At 45.0% G+C, this 16629-nt stretch overlaps 1 protein-coding gene across 1 annotated transcript in view; it reads right to left on the bottom strand.

The window, feature by feature from the left end:
- Positions 1-15866, bottom strand: part of LOC143362826 (thyroglobulin) — a 49304-nt gene extending 33438 nt beyond the window's left edge. Inside the window, exon 1 of the mRNA XM_076803294.1 lies at positions 15531-15866. The gene's annotated coding sequence lies outside the window, so the exon portion shown is untranslated. The remainder of the gene's footprint in view (positions 1-15530) is intronic.
- Between the last annotated feature and the right edge of the window lie 763 nt (positions 15867-16629).

Below are 16629 nucleotides of genomic sequence, written 5' to 3'. Positions count from 1 at the left end.
GATATAGCGCGTTTTCCACGGGCTACTAATGACACCGTCCGCCATTGTGTCTCGCCTGAAAGGAGCGTCCTGAAAAGAGCATCCTCGAGCTGTCGCGCACCGCGGCGACAGGGGACCCGCGAAGGAATAAAGCGGCCGGAACGCCGAGCGGGAGAAAGAGAGGAAGAGACCGGATACGGGTAGTGAGAGGAAAAAAAAGAAGAGATGTAATAAGAGAAACATTTCTCGAGAGCACAACGCGCGCGACGCAACGCGCTTTTTCAGCCTTCGGTGAGCTTTCTATTGGAGGGGCACGCGCGCCTCCGCCATTGTCGGAACGGAACCGGGGCAATGGAAAAACTGCAACGTGAATTCACGGCCGGATGCCTTTTCGCGAAACGTCGAACAATGTCGTACGCGCTCCGGACCTGGAAACGCGTCGCTCGAGACGCGATACGTACACGTACACACGCCCCCGCGCCTTTTATAGCGATCACAAACTTTGGAGAGAGAGCTGCTCGCACTGTTGGAGCATTCTACGCTTGCCTCGGGGACACGCCTGCATCAATTATCAATTCGCTCGAATGCATGCCTGTTCGACGCTTTCGGCGCTGTCGAAAACATAAAAGTTTGGTGACTCGTCTTGCGATAAACGCGGATTTCTATGGAGTGCTCGGAACGGGAGCCGCTTACGAATCTCTGCCTTTCTCCCCCCCCCCCCCCCCCGAAATGCACGGTGGTTCGAAAACGCGTTTTTACTGACCGAAAGTCAGTTTTCGGAGTTCAACGTTTTGAAAAACTCTTTTGCAATGAAGTAATGAATATTTCAAACCTTGAAAATCCAAAAGATTATTCATTTCAGGTAATTGCGTGACCGAGGGTAACGGTCAATAAGGTAACGTACAAAGTGAAACTAATTATTCTAGAAACTGATTATTAGACTGGGGATTTTATGCATTCATTGCAAAAATGCATGCGTGAAATATACAAATAGAATCGAAAAAATATTAGTACACTATTTCCAACTTGTTAAAACTATTGTAAGAAGAGATACAGCTTTGTGTAACTTCTGTCTTTTATGATTGATGCAGAAAATTTCCTTTGCGAAAATGTTCTCCGCGGTTTTGTTAACCAGTTATTAACGGGCAACACGGACCAATCAGAGCACGGTTACAACAGATGAATACTGACTCGGCGACAGGTCCCGCAGGTGGCGTTGGCATTGGCCGAGCCGGAATCCGTTTACTGTAGCCGCCATCTGATTGTGTTGAGTCGTGACCCTCAACAGTATTTCCATGTAATTCATAAGGCACCCGGGCGAACAAAGACGGACCCTTACCGTAATTCCGCGACTGCTGAGGTGCACGCGGGCCGACCATCGTACCACGAATTTTCTACCTTTTTTAAAGGAAAATATGGTTTTACCACTAGGGAGCCTCGAGTTCCGTTTATGACCACCATCAAGGTCCAGTCACCGTCTCCGAACGACGGTCAGGTCAGCGAGACAAGCGCGGCCCTTAGCATATGCCCAAACAGATGCGGCCATTTGAGTCTGTTTTCGCGCTGTCTCGAAGTACCGACACATACAATAGGAATTTCCATTGGGACTTGGAGGGGAGCCTTCCATCTCCACGTCAAGAGGTGGCCCTAGAGGATATTCCTCCTCCAAGTCTCATCAACCAATGAATTTTGCCCTTGGTCATCCCCGTCAGGTTTTTCCGCATCAGCGGGGGTGGAACGAAGGGGACTTCGAGGCAGCGCACCTAGACAAGAGTCAGAAAAAGACCAAAAATATGTTGAGATCGCCCAAGGGTTGTCGATGCCGCCCCCCACGAGGGGGGCGGTGAGGGATGGGAGGGCGCGGGGGTCTCCCCCGCGTCAACCATTGCCCCCGGGAGTGGGGGGCGGAGGGGGTTTGGCGCGGGGAGTATCCCCCCGCCCTGTTTCGCCCCCACCTGTGGGGGCGCTGAATTTGGGGGCCCGGGGTGCGAGCTGACCCGGGCCCCCGGGGGGAGTGTAGCTCCCCCCGTGATTGGCCGACACCCCCCGGGATAGTTTCCCGGTTAGTGGGGGGTGTCGGTCCCCCCTCCCCCCGATAGGGGAGGGGGACCGTGGGGGGTTTTTGGGGAAAGGAAGGGTCGGGGCGTGCCGGATCGCGCCTCCGACGGCCCTTCCTTCCGGTGGCGGCGTCCTCTTGCTCTGGCCGGGGCTGGTTCCTTCGGGACACCGGCCCCGAGCGGGGCACGAGGACTCCGGGAGCTGTGGGTGGACCGAGCTGGGGCTCGGGAAGCCCAATCCGAAGGCTCCAGGGATGGGGACACCGGGTGGGTCCCTCCGCCCGGGGTCTTATAGAGTAGGCAGTGGGGGAGGCTAACCCCCTCCCCCGGGGTGGCATGTATTAGCTGGGAGGTGTCCTGTTGAGTACTCGCGTGATCCAGGCACCTCCCGTGTAGCTTAGGTGGGCGTGAGGTTTTAGTGGGTAGTCTCCGGGGGCTCCACCCCCGGAGAGAATCCCACATAACCCCGGCTTCCCCCAGGGAGTCGGGGTATGTATAAAACATTTCCTCACGATAAAAAAAAAAAAAAAAAAAAAGGGTTGTCGATGCTTGCCCCCGGTGGTGGGGGGCGGAGTGGGGTCGGCGCGGGGGGTGTCCCCGCGCCCTGTAACGCCCCCACCATTGGGGGCGGCGAACTTGGGGGCCCGGGGCGTGAGCTGACCCGGGCCCCCGGGGGGGAGCATAGCTCCCCCCGTGATAGGCCGACACCCCCCGGGTTAGTTTCCCGGTGTGGGGGGGTGTCGGTCCGTCCCTCCCCGATTGGGGAGGGGGATCCGTGGGGGGTACTGGGTGAGGAAGGGTCGGGGCGTGCCGGATCACGCCTCCGACGGCCCTTCCTTCCGGTGGCGGCGTCTTCTTGCCTCGGCCGGGGCTGGTTCCTTCGGGATACGGGTCCGAGCGGGGCACGAAGACTCCGGGAGCTGTGGGTGGACCGAGCTGGGGCTCGGGAAGCTCAATCCGAAGGCTCCAGGGATGGGCACACCGGGCGGGTCCCTCCGCCCGGTGTCTTATAGCGTAGGCAGTGGGGGAGGTTAACCCCTCCCCCGGGGTATGATGATAGCTGGGAGGTGTCCTGTTGAGTACTCGCGTGATCCAGGCACCTCCCCTTTAGCTTAGGTGGGCGTGGGTTTTTAGTGGGTACCCCTTGGGGATTTCCACCAAGGGCAGTCCCACATAACTCCGACTCCCCCCAGGGAGTCGGGGTATGCGTAAAGCATTTTCCCACGAAAAAAAAGGGTTGTCGATGCTCAACTGGTCAATTTCGACATTAACGTATCTTGACCTCGTCGAGATAAAATATAATACTGTTGTTCCGTAAAAAGTTTATTTAATCAACAAAAAACACTATCAACTAATTCATGAGTGACGCACAGCAACTATATGGTATATCGCGGTCGGAACAGTCCGTCTTGTTCAAAGTTGTCTTTTTCTGACTCTTGTCTAGGTGCGCTGCCTCGAAGTCCCCTTCGTTCCACCCCCGCTGATGAGGAAAAACCTGATGGGGATGACCAAGGGCAAAATTCATTGGTTGATGAGACTTGGAGGAGGAATATCCTCTAGGACCACCTCTTGACGTGGAGGTGGAAAGCTCCCCTCCAAGTCACAATGGAAATTCCTATTGTATGTGTCGGTACTTCGAGACAGCGCGAAAACAGACTCAAATGGCCGCATCTGTTTGGGCATATGCTAAGGGCCGCGCTTGCCTCGCTGAACTGACCGTCGTTCGGAGACGGTGACTGGACCTTGATGGTGGTCATAAACGGAACTCGAGGGTCCCTAGTGGTAAAACCATATGTTCCTTTAAAAAAGGTAGAAAATTCGTGGTATGATGGTCGGCCCGCGTGCACCTCAGCAGTCGCGGAATTACGGTAAGGGTCCGTCTTTGTTCGCCCGGGTGCCTTATGAATTACATGGAAATACCGTTGAGGGTCACGACTCAACAGATTGGTTCCTGCTTTTCGTTAATAACTCCTGAACGAAGCCGCGGTTAACATTTTCGTAAAGGAAAATGTTATTTCGGATGACCTTAGGAATCACCCTTTTCAAGGAAACACAACATTTCACCATGTAGACAGGGTATCCCACTAACTCTGTTACTAGGCTGTTACGATATCTCCGCCATTTTTCATGTTACGCTAAATGTCAAAAGGACCAGCTATTTGGTTCGAAGGGACGCGTATACGAGTAAAGATTACCGATTACTATGCTGTACACAATTTTGTCAGTCGACCGTAGCCTCCCTCGGCAGCCTAAGGGTGAAATCGCGTCGAAAGGGAAGAAGGGTTCGAAGAAATTTTCCACGTACGTAGCGCCGTAGTACTTCGATTGGAAATTGATTTCGTCCGGGGTATGGTTGTTGGGGGGGGGGGGGGAGAAATTGAGTTGGATGAACGTTAAATGATTCATTCGCCGGGCGAAATAGCTTCGAGTGAATACAGATAAACGAGCGTGTAGAAAGGCGCCGGCTAGACTTCTCTATTTACGGACAAAAAAAAATCGGTGTTTCCCTCCCTGAGCACGAGGACGTCCCCAATTCCGTAACGCTGGCAGACTCTCCCTCGGGTGTAGAAGCTCCCGAGGGAGTCCTTGTGCTTCGGAAAATTGTTGGACGATACTGCTCCTCCAATATCCGAGCGCAAGCATATCCTAGACGTTCGGGAAATATTCTTGCGCACGGTCGCCCGATATATTACGATATTCTCGCGAAAATTTCGACGTTCCGGCAATTCTTCTTCTAATATTTGGCGAATGTGCAGACACGTCTTGTCCATGGCGGGACAAGGAGCCACGAAAATGTATAGGAAATAGTCGAAATTTATCCGTATATTGCGCGGGCTTCTATGCAAAATAAAAATTGTCTACATCCGTTGCTAGAAACGAAACTTCTTCCTTTTTTGAGTAACTTCAATAATCTGAAAAAATATAGAATTTGAGGTTCCCTTAATCTTTCTGCTCTCCCGAATTGTACCTACTCATTTGATCATAAATGCATGAAATCCGCAGGGTCTATTAACCCTTTGAGGGCGAATGTCTGCATATTGACAAGATTATGAGTATGTACTCATTTAATTCTTGAAGTTGTTAATGTAGGATTTAATTATGTACGTACCAAAATACGTTTCCAAAATATTTAAAACCTTGATACACAGTCTAGTTCTGTGGAAAAGTGTTCTTATCAGCTTAAAAAGATCCTTGTCCCCAAAGGGTTAATCGGAAACTTTACACGAATCAGATTTCCGTCTACAGAAGATTAAGAAAATAATGTAAGGGGTAGATCGAGAGGAGGCCTGCGAACGCTGTGTCGCTGTGTTTGCGAGTTAACAATTTGATGCAACAGAATTGTCCATTTCGTCTAACGAACACGCGAATCGTCGTGGATGGATCGGCTTTCACTGTTGGCTTAATTTCAGCACTCTTTCAACCCTTTCATTCGCCAGATGCATTTTAAAACGCACGCTTTCCCGGCTTTCATTGATTTCACTGCTTTTCATACCGTTTCGTAATCGTGGAACTGTACACGAAGAAAGTAATTATATATCCTTCATGGTGGACTGATATTTCAACTCGGTTGCGCATCGCGGGCACAATGCGTTCGGTTTGTATTTAGTTATTCGAATTAATCGATTCGTTTGTACGCGATGGAACATGATTCTACCGGAGAGCGAAGCGAACTGTTATCTTTCGTTTCGAAAATAATTCTGTTCAGACTCGTACGTGATGACGAGTTCACAAACAGAGTGTAGTAAATGTGAATATTATTCTTTTCTTTTAGATCGAAATGTAAATTCTATTCTTTTATAATGAATACATAAGCATAAAGCAATCTAAAAAAATGTAGCTATAGAACAAAAATTTATTTTCCTGTTCTCTCGGGAAATTATGAAAAACAAATAAGTTCTGATCGGTGTAGGCGTGAAGAAAATCATACGACATGGAGTTAAGAAGACATCCGTGAAACTTGTTTAAATAAGGGCATCTTTAGAAATTTTTTAAGTTTTTGGAATCTGTATAATCGATATTCCATGAAAACAAGGTGGTCTACAACGTTTCTGAACACTTAGCCGACCGCGTGCGCCACAGCGAACTGTACGGTTTCCACCGCCCTCGGGTAAGCCAAATTGTGCTGTCCACCACGCATTTTTCGGAAGTAAAGTGGGAGATCGGTCAAAGTGGGAGATCTCCCCGATCGGTTGTGCACCGACTTGCTTTAAGGGGTTATATACAGTAAGGAGGCCCAAATAAAAGCGATTTTTTAAGAATTTTTCATGAGAAGAATTTTACATTTATTAATGTAAAAATTTGTACACATATTATGGTAACTTTTAACTGTATTTTAACATTTTTTATTTGTAAAAATAATAATTTTGAAAGCTGCTATAGCTGATCTCCAGGAGCTCCTCCCAAAAAAGCCGCCTTACGGTGACCACGATATCTCTGGACTGGATCATCTAAAATGAAAAAACCAAACGGATTTCGTTGAAGTTATGCATAATCTTGTAATGAATCGATGGAATAAGCAAAATAAAATTTTTTGACAAAATGACTACTCCAAAAAAAAAATCGATTTCTCACCAAAATTTTGGCCTTAAATTGTTTGTGAAAAAAAAATATTCATCGGTGAGAAAAAACCTTCAATTAATTACAAGATTATACATTACTTTAACGAATTCCGTTTGGTTTTTTCATTTTAGATGATCCTGTCCAGAGATATCGTGGTCACCGCAAGGTGAGAGGAGCTCCTGGAGATCAGCTATAGCAGCTTTCAAAATTATTATTTTTACAAATAAAAAATGTTAAAATACAGTTAAAAGTTACCATAATATGTGTACAAATTTTTACATTAATAAATGTAAAAGTCTTCTCAGGAAAAATTCTTAAAAAATCGCTTTTCTTTGGGCCTCCTTAAAGTGGGGAGATCTCCCCGATCGGTCGGCTGAGTGTTAAGAAAGGTTCTTTCAGAGAGATATGTATATGTAAACAAGGATCGAACAGTGAATTATGTACTGTTCATGCCTTGGAAAAAGTCTAGCGGGACGGCAGAAGATCAAAGGGGCCGTCGCTCGCTCCGTCTATCCCCACCACTGACGCTTCCATACTCACACAGTCACAATACAGTGAATTCTCGATATATGTCAGCAACACGGGTCTTGCCAGCGTCGTGTATCGCCCAGGAGACATACCCGAGCCGTGTTACGTTTACACTCCTTGGTGTTCTCGGCCTCTTGACCTTCGAGGCCCCTCACGGGGTATAATCCCGCGGCAGCGGGGATAATTCCGTGACGTTTATCATCCAGGCCTTGGCGACATATATAGAGAAATCACTGTATTTGGACTTTGACGTCACACGCTACATCAGGCCTGGGCTGACTTGCGGCTCATGAGACACAGACGACTCCTCTCCCTACTTCTGGGTCCCCCCAGAAAATTCCTGTGGAGTGTAGATGTATACGCATACATTCACAGTCACGCGAGGACGCAAGTCAAAACACGGTAAGGGCAATATGAAATAGTTGATAGTGGGGGCACGGTACGCTGGTAGTGGGACTTGTGAAGCGACAGCGGGGAAGAAGTTGCCCGGACCTGCGCTACATAGTGTGTGTGACCGCTTTAGCCGATATTTCCCAAGAGCTGAAAATGAGGCGTACTCCTTCCATATTCCTCTCACGGGACTTCTTGCGAGGCACGCAGAGTACATATGAATATTAATAAGTAGCATATATTGTATTCATTGAACAGCATTCAGTCTGTCCCTGTCACAGAAACGTTTTCATTTTCATATGTTGCAAGTTAGCGTTAACGTTAATTAGTAAGTCCCATAGAGGACACTTTTTAAAAAAGTTCTACGCCTCGAAGATTACAAAATGACTGACAATTTCGGTAGGAGAACGAAAAGGCCGAGGGTAAACAGACGAAAAACGGGACGCAACAGAGGCTGATAGAGTTTTCGAGAGGAGACCCTCGGCAACCCTGGACGCAATTAAGTTTGATAACACGCGTTATTGGCGTTTCCAGGATCTAATCCATCGGCGAGCCTCGCGGAGGACGCATATCCGCGTGTTTAATGATGACGGTGGGCGGCACAAAGGCGAACAAAACGGTTCCTTTGAGAAAGGGCTGGCTCTCCCCAACCCCGCTTTCTTCCTGAAAACGCTATTGGAAATTCTTTGTGCCCCCCCCCCCCCCCCCGAGGAAGTGGCCTCGTCGACTACGGAACGAGCGTTTCGGAAGCCAAGCATCACGTGGCTAAACGGCGTCGTAAAGCCGCGTCTACATGCGACGAGCAGCGTAAACGAACATCGACGAACGAGCAGACTTCAGTCGAAAATATTTGATAGCTCGCGGTAATTGCCGGACGTTCATGCGAAGTCGCATTTTTATGGACAAAATTCTCCTCCGACTGAAACCGTGCTACGATCTATCGAACTTCGAGTTTTACTGCTCTCTTGAAAACTTTTAGAAACTATAAGAATCTACAGTCCAGAGAACAAGGGAAACACTTGTAATAGCTTCACCGTGATAGTTCGTTTGACTAATTTACGCTTGTTACCAAGGAATGCGTAGTAATCTAGTAATTCGTAGATTATGAACCGACCGCTAGGTTTATATGTTCATGTTGAACAACGAATTATATGAAACTTGACACACTATAGCAAATATACTACAACAGTAAAATGATAGTTTTACGATCAAAGGTTTACCAATCTTACTTTTTTGAATCTTGCACGAAGAATCATTGTACGGAGCGGATGTCGTTGGAACAATTTTATATTATACTATAAAGCGGTATAGTATAATATACCAGTAATGCATATTGTAATTACATGCTGCGAAACCGGAAGTCATCCGGAGCTCCGGCTCAAGGATCATGAACCAGCGAACCAGCATAAACCCTGCGTGCACGGGCAAATTCGTGCGCTTAATTGGGGAAAAACGAACGCTCAACGAATTTCGAATCTTCGGAGAAAAGTTTAACACCTCGTTTAATAGAAAGTAACATTTTCATGGCATTATTATTTAAATCCAGACTTCAAGGACTGCTGAACGGTTCAACCTACAAGCGAGTTACCCGTTCGCACAACCGATCCAGTAATCATTTCGAGCAGAACAATTATTAATAACCGTAGGTTCTCGTGTCTGAAATTATTCCAGGCTCGGAAAGGGAGGAGAATTTTCTACAGCGTATCCTTTCTGCTAAATGTTTGTTTTGTCTGACGCGAGCGACTATCAATTTATCGATTGCAGCCGACCGATCCTGTAATTACATTGAGTGCCGTGCGCATTTACCTTTCCCCGGGGGAAAAAAAGAAGGAGAGAAACACGAGCGCGGAAAAGAAGATAGCAAAACGAAAATGCGCTCTCATCCGTTATCTCGTAACGGACCAATTACACTGTTTCGCTCCCAAACCCGCCAAAAAAACTTGAATTGCAGGAAAGGATAAACCAGTCACGTACACGCTGCTTTCGGTCGCTCAATCTGTACAGGCCGCTCGAGAAAAAAAAAGAAAAGAAGAATCTCGGCCGTGAACGTGAAGCGTGAAATCGGGACACGAATACACCGCGGAGAAATTGATTTAGACGAAGGACTAACGACGAGGCTGATGGCCGCGCAATAGAAGAAGCTGGCGGAAGTGTCTATCGTCTACGATTACAAAACCGAAGAAGAAGCGTTCAAAGTTGCTACCGATCGCACGCTGTGATTTCCTGCGATGCCCAGATTGTTGGCTCTTCCTTAACGAGCTTGCCATTTGTATCGGTAACAGTCTGTCCCCAATTATAAGATTCCGCTGAACGCTGCGTATTCTCTAATAAAACACGAAGAAAACTCTTGTGACTAGTCTGCGAATCTTCTCGGGAAATAAAAATTATCTATATATATTGTACGAAACAGGAGTCAAATACAAATTTCGTTCTTGCTTTAATGATTTTAGTCGGCTCAAACTAGCACATTAATATCTTCAAAGTCTTTCAATCTGTCCACTGCATTAAATTACACATACTCATTTCCGTCAGAATTGCACAAAATCCGCACTCTACTGTTTCACGAATTTCCATCCGAGAGGCATACTATCGTCACAGACATGTAACGTATCCGTAACGGCACCGTTCCGACACAGATACATAGTAGTATAAATACTATCCCTCGAAGCACCGACAGTCGACCAAATATATTATTTTATAATTTATATTTTATATTTATATAATAAATTAATATGGAATCTGTATAGTTTGCTTGATTTTAATGATGTTAAATTCACTATTATATGTATAGAGTTTGGCAAAAAATAACTTTTATTTCACAGCCGGTCATTTCACCGGTTACATCTCGGTACATTTATTGTTAAATATGGATAAAGAAGTCTTTTCGCGCTGTCACAATTCTGTCTGTGTCTGTACGGACCGGTGCCGATAAGTGTCTGTGCGGTGTCGGTACGATTAGTATAAACACTTTCATCTAAATGCGTTGGAGAATATTTGTCCGATCGGTTACGTTACGTGTCTGTGACGGTAGTATAAATCGGCCTTTACGCGTGAAAATTACAACGTCCTGTTTTTTTTGACGACACGATGCTTCGAAATTCTATGTCATTTCTTGGAAAGATTAGGTTGCAGCGAGGTTGAAAATCAAGCTGGCACGGTCTTTCTAAAATGGCGACGGTGAAATAATAGTCCTTACACTGGGGTCCGTATTTTCGTTCGGCGTGCAGGAGAGCGCGGGCGCGCGTGAAATTCAGCGATCGCGCGCCATAAATCCCGGACGATAGTCCGCGAGAATTACAGAGTCAATTCGTTCCCGTGAAATCCGCATGGTACATGTCCACTTGCGCGTGCACTTTCTAAACGGCTGCGCAAGAATGCAATTTCTACGCGGCGTTTTCCTGAAACCGCCGCGGTTTCTTGCGCGCGAGACCCCGACGATTTCCAACAGCGTGCCTTCTACATCAACGTCGCATCTCGTCGCGATCATGCATCGGGTCTATTAATCGTCGAATGCTTTCTTTGCGTGGAACTTTTATTAAGACCGGTGTTGTGCAAGACACGTTTCGCCAGCTTTGGTTTCGAAAAGTGGATTCTTCGGATTCGGAAATCCACGGATACGGTAACCGGTCCAGTAGTCGGGCATTTTAAGCTTTTTTGTTATTAATCCTCCGCCGACAAGGTTCTTTTACACTAACGCGAACAGCAAACTGGGGCTTTTATTGCTGGATTTTTTATTGTTAGAATATTTTTTTTAAATCTGAAAAAATTCTGAAGTACTTATTATAGGGTCTAATTTAACACGCAACCGGTATTTTGATTAAACATTCAAACCTGTTAGAAATGAAAATAAAAATTCGAGGGAAAGTTATGAAGAAATGGGAATTCGTCTGAAACTCAGCGACCCAGTATGTATACCAGCGAAGGGTTAATATATTATTTTCTACATTTTTTTATATCAATAAAGACATAAAGCTAAATAATAAAAATAAGGAATAGTTTACTAGTAGATATCTTTTCTTCTTAAGCAATTTATTTCCAGGCAGGTTGGCTACCGGATAGGGACCGAAATAAGGAACATTTACCCTGGGAAACTCTTTCACGCTTTATGCCCCAAATCACGTAGCTTTTCCTTTTTACTGCGGCGCAGAAGTACGTTTACATTCGGGCTGTGATGAAAGCTACAACATCGATTACAACAGCAACAGAAACTACTCTAAAATCTATTTCTTTGGTGTGCTTATAGTGGAGCAGTAATAATAGTACAGTTCGGTAGAATCTGTTGATTAACGAATACTAATCTATATGCATATAGAGTAAATGCATACAGTTAATATACATTGTATGTTGTCCCCGGCATGGGACCCTCGATCTTCAATTGTTCATATTGGACTGTTGCTCCTCTGTTTCGATCTCTTGTGTTTTATTCGTAACGTTTCTTTCTAGAGTTACTATATATTCTAATATAAATCTTATTTCATATTTTATAATAGTGTGGTTTTCTTTTATACCCATACTCCAATAACGACAGAGACGAAACGTGTCACGTGGCCGGGCCGTGGCGTAAGCATGGAGGAATAGCGCGGTAGAAGGAAAAATTAGAGTGGGGGAACAAGTCTTGATCTGGCAACGATCCGTTTGATCTGTTTCGATGGTTTAACCCAGGCCCGGGCAACTTCTTCCCCGCTGCGCTGTCGCTTCACGCCTCCCACTACCAGTACCGGTTCCCCCACTATCAAGTATTTCATGCTTTGCCTCGCGTGACCGCGTGATTGCGAATATATGTACCTATGCGTGTCCATCTACACTCCCACAGAAGTTTGATGGGGGTCTCAGGAGTAGGGAGATGAGCCGCAAGGAGTAGGGAGCCGAGTCGTCTGTGGCGCGCGAGCCGCAAGTTGCCCAGGCCAACAATATTTTTTCCGCTGACGTCACATTGCCCTCAGCTACGACCGCGGGCATCGGCGGGAGCCCTTGCCCGCCACAAGACCTGCTGAACGGGACTGGAATAATGTTTACTTCAGCGTCAATCGACATGTTTTTCGTATAACCTCCTTGCTCGAATAGGAGAATAAAGAAACAGTATCTGATGAATTGTATTGGCCAATAAAATTAAACCATTACATGTTCATTATTGAACCAGCAACCATGAAAATTTAACAAAAACGTTCTGTGCCAATAGCTAGAAATACGAAACACGTAAAAACGTATTTCTTCGCGTAATCATTTTAATGAGTCCAAAGTAATTTCACGATAGTTTAAAAATTTTCTAACGTTTTTACTTTTTTGTATATCATCTACTAATTTTTATCATAAACGCATAAAATCCGCAGTCTAATCACATAACAGGCAAATTGACAGATGTATAGAATAAAACGAATTACAGTAGTGAGTATTCGCTTTAATCTCCAAATGATCGTCATATTACTTACAAGCCGAGATTAAAAGTTTCAATCGTTTCATTTTCAAAAAGTGTGAATCGTCACAGCCTGTACGCGAATGGAATTCACAGTTTTTTAAATAAATTCTGGATTGCGGGAATTTATAGAGTTATTGTACTATAAAATACGCGCATCCTAATGAAGATTCAGCTGTTTTCACTATAGTGGCGTTGCTATAGCGAGTCATGTCGAAACATATGGAAATTCATTATTGTCCGTGACATAAGCCGCTTCAGTGTAGAATATTAATACACAAATGGAAATGCTTTCAATTCCCGAAAACGCCGGAAGTAGAAATATTTTCGTGAAACAATGTTTGAGCTGCGAAAGGTGAACGAGATCGTTATTTTACAAACTCTGCCAAACACATTTATCGAAAAAACAAACTGTGATAAATACAGCTACACGTAATCAGCTATAGTTTATTCGTTTCATTTAGAATATCGAATTACCATCGCGAAAACAATTACCGAATTACCGGTACGAAACGGTTTCGTTTCTTATAATCCAACGTAAAAGCGGAAGATAAGGAATCAGCCGGATTTTAATTTGAAGAAGCGCCAGCTTCGCGAAGATAAAGTCTACTTGGTTAAAAATAAAATAAAAGGGAAGAAGTTCCTGAACAGGAACGCCCGGTGAAAAGAACGGCGGCCGCAAACGATCCGGCTTTCACGCGAAATGAAAATCCGTGACGGTTCCCAGGGACGTTTTTAATCAACCACAACAAAAGCGTAAATAAGTGGGCACGTAGCGCGTAGAGTCGCGAGATGTCCGAGGAACAAATCCTCTTTATAAACGAGACGTTGAGTGAGAAACGGTGCGGGACAGAGGATTCGTTAGCCGAGGAAAGCTGCAAGAACCGCGAAAATAGCGGGAGAAAAACTTTCAAACGGAATTTGGCCCGGAAATGCAATCGACAAACCGGAAGAACACAGAACCGCTGGGCCGGGCACCGAAACAAAGGGTTCGAACTTTCCGGGCCGGATGTGAGTTTCACGGAAGAACGAAAGGCATTGTCCCTTCGCGTATCCCCGATAAAATCAGCCCGAAAATGTAAATAAAAGGGAATAAAACAACCCAATTGTACCCGTTAAGCCATCGATTTTAATGCAAATTTCCATTGTCACAGATCGTTTCGTAAAAACCACAATAAAAACAAAGGAACGTCTACGGTAAAAGCGAGATACAAAATACAATGCAGATCTTGATGCGAAATTAAATTGTTCTGCATCGATTGCGGGAAACGGGAGTGGAATAAAAATAGATCATAGCTTCGAAATAATACGAGAGTGATTTTCCCATTGCGGATCTTCATGCAAAGTAAACATTTTTGTTTTCGATTGCAACAAACGGGAGTGAAATAGAAATTTTTCAAATTCTTTTATCATTTTTCATGTTTTAAATACATCAAATTCGCACAGGTCGTAAACGCTTAAGGATCTGCAGTCTAAACGTTGCATAATCCATGATGGCTTTGCGGTGTACGCGTCTCGTCAGGAATAAATTTAATTAGTATCGACCGAGTCCTCGTGTTATCATAAAATTATGATTCGGTGAATCTTCGCTACAAGAGGCGGAAGTTAATTATGGTCGAACGAAATATAATGAAACCGCCCCGGGAACTTGTAAGCAAATTTCAAGGCAACGACCCCTGAAGTTTCGTAACCAACCAATGCTTCCGCGAATGTCTGAAAAGTTTGCATACTTCGAGCGCATTGTTATTGGACATCGGATTATTTATTATTTATATGAAAATTTATAGAAACATAGAAAAATGCTTTTTCGATCGACTCGTTATTTTTATTATCCCCCCGTAGGCATCAATTGCTACTTGAAATTAACTTGACGGATAAAAGGAGCGTTCTATCCTTGTAAAAGTGACTTTGAGGTCTTCTAATTGTGCTATTAAATTCCACACTGGCACGTTTTATCTTGAAATTAGGAACCTCTTAGGCGAAGCGTGTCACTTTTCGTTGTAAGGATCCGGTCCTTTCGATCAATCGTTGTGGCAATTGGTAGGAAATCTGTGTGTTTCCATTGTCATTCGAAGTACTGAAGTGTCCATTTCATATTACTTTATAAAAACAATAAGAATGTCTTTACTGAGATTTTTGCATAAATTCGTGCCCAATTTTTAAAGACCTCGAAATCGTGATTGAAAAAAGAACGTAGCAGTTTTTACGAAAAAAGCCACCAGCTTGTAAATTGGGAGACAATGAATAATGTATGTCCGAAGAAATAAATTTATTGCATAATTCGTCATAAATGCATCTCTACAATCTCGACAATCGTAGATTAAAAAATTTCGAACCTGTCATTTTGACATTGAAAAATTGAAAATCATTTCGGGACTCTCATGCTGCAAATAATATTCTGTCCCGGCAAATCCGCGGTAAAGGTCATTGACGCAAGGACTAAAAAGGACGAGAGACACGAGGCTGTAAAATGAAAATTGCACTTTCGTAGGAGAATGTCTGTACTCACGAGCGTACGAAAAGGATCGCGGCCCGATCGGTATGACACCGGTGAGAGGCAATTAAGAGGACCGATGGCGAAGCGGAAAATAACAGATACTCACCTCGATGGCTGTAATCCACAGGCGAAACGCGCCGTTAAATTAAATCCTCGCACTTCCGGCGGACAGTTTCTGTCTCACAATGGTTCGGTTCCTTGCACTGTACCGTTGACAACGGATCGTACAGGTGTATGGTAAACAGTCGCGCACCGTAACCGGTTTTTATTCGTTAATTGGAAAATAGAATTGGCTTCGATTCGAAATTGCGGTACCGTTCGCTCCGTTTCTCTCTCTCTCTCTCTCTTTCTTGTTCTCTCTTGGTTCTCTCTTGCTCTCTGTCTCTCGATAGGGAACGCCGCGCAGCCTTTCGCCGCAACAGTCCGCGCCGAATGACGTTCGTATACTGTCCTGGCTCGGTGCGTTCGCCGGAGCCGGCCTCGTATGATGACCCCCTTCTAGAATTCTACGGCCCTGTCGACGTACGCCAGACTCTCTGGACACCGGCTTTACGCCGGCGAACGGGCCAATCTTGTTTCCCTGTTCGATTCGATCGAAATTTCGCCGGTGGTGATCCGCATCTGCCGCATCTGCCAACGGAAATCAGCCCCCGTCCCACCGACACACCTTTCCCGGAGCACACAAGGCACAATTTATCCCTCGTCCCTACCTCATTTTTGCAATTTCAACCTCCTCCGACCACACAGCTATCCAGGTACTCGTTTACTCCATTTTCTATTTAACCCTCAAACGACCAGAAGGGCCCATCGGACCCACTTTAGTAGTAACAGTGGCCCACGAAAATATTCGCACGCCCTTTCGATCAGATTAACTTTCTTAAAATTAGACCAAACGACTGGAATTTTGTTGAGAAATTAGAAGCATTGGTTTACTACATGACGTGCAAAACAGATTTTGCAAAAATTGCAATTCGCAAGAATTACGTGAAAAAATAAAAGAGGAGTTTTTTTATAACCTTTTTATGCGAGCTCGTAATGAAAATTTTAAATATGTGTCCCGCAAATGAAAATTTCATGGAAATCGATTAACGTACGCGCGAGCTAAAAGCGGTTGAAAATCGGGTAAAAATTGCAGTCTTTTGCGACTTTTGGTCAGTTTCTGCTTAAAATTAAGAGACCAATATTGGATAACAAAAGTTATTTTA

Source organism: Halictus rubicundus, chromosome 18 (genome assembly GCF_050948215.1).
Source record: "Halictus rubicundus isolate RS-2024b chromosome 18, iyHalRubi1_principal, whole genome shotgun sequence".
In the NCBI taxonomy this organism is placed as follows: Eukaryota; Metazoa; Arthropoda; class Insecta; order Hymenoptera; family Halictidae; genus Halictus; species Halictus rubicundus.
The sequence above is the reverse complement of the archived record's forward strand: the minus strand, read 5'-3'. Positions and strand labels throughout refer to the sequence as shown.